The sequence below is a fragment of the Apteryx rowi genome, unplaced genomic scaffold, assembly GCF_003343035.1.
Source record: "Apteryx rowi isolate R43461 unplaced genomic scaffold, aptRow1 scaffold_2287, whole genome shotgun sequence".
Taxonomy (NCBI): domain Eukaryota; kingdom Metazoa; phylum Chordata; class Aves; order Apterygiformes; family Apterygidae; genus Apteryx; species Apteryx rowi.
The window spans coordinates 2,998-4,059 of NW_020448627.1; positions in this window are offsets into that span (position 1 = coordinate 2,998).

The window sequence follows — 1,062 nt, forward strand, 5'->3', positions numbered from 1 at the left end:
GCCACCAGGAGGAACAAGAGCCATCACGTGGGGACAGGAACCACCCCCAGCGTCCCCGAGGGAGGCCAAGGGCCCCCAGGAGGAACAAGAGCTATCACGTGGTGACAGCAACCACCTCCAGAGTCCCCCAGGGAGGTAGAGGGCCACCAGGAGGAACAAGAGCCATCACGCGGGCACAGCAACCACCCCCAGTGTCCCCAAGGGAGGCCGAAGGCCACCAGGAGGGACAAGAACAAGGATGACGGCCACCAGGAGGGCCAAGGGCCATCATGTGGGGACAGGAACCAACCTCTGCATCCCCCAGGGAGGATGAGGGCCACCAGGAGATACAAGAACAAGGATGAGGGCCACCAGGAGGGACAAGAGCCATCACGCGGGGACAGCAACCACCTCCAGTGTCTCCAAGGGAGGTAGAGGACCACCAGGAGGGACAAGAACGAGGATGAGGGCCACCAGGAGGCCCAAGAGCCATCACACGGGGCACAGCAACCACCCCCAGCATCTCCAAGGGAGGCCGAGGGCCACCAGGAGGGACAAGAGCCATCACGTGGCGACACCAACCACCCCAAGCGTCCCTGAGGGAGATAGAGGGCCACCAGGAGGGACAAGAACAAGGATGAGGGCCACCAGGAGGGACAACGGCTGTCATGCAGGGACAGCAACCACCCCCAGCGTCCCCAAGGGAGGCCAAGGGCCACCAGGAGGAACAAGAGCCATCACGCGGGGACAGGAACCACCTCCAGCGTCCCCGAGGGAGGCCAAGAGCCACCAGGAGGGACAAGGGCCATCATGTGGGGACAGGAACCACCTCCAGTGTCCCCCAGGGAGGATGAGGGCCACCAGGAGGGACAAGGGCCATCATATGGGGACAGGAACCACCTCCAGCATCCCCGAGGGAGACCAAGGGCCACCAGGAGGGCCAAGGGCCATCATGTGGGGACAGGAACCAACCTCTGCATCCCCCAGGGAGGATGAGGGCCACCAGGAGGAACAAGAACGAGGATGAGGGCCACCAAGAGGAACAAGAGCCATCACATGGGGACAGGAACCACCTCCAGCGTC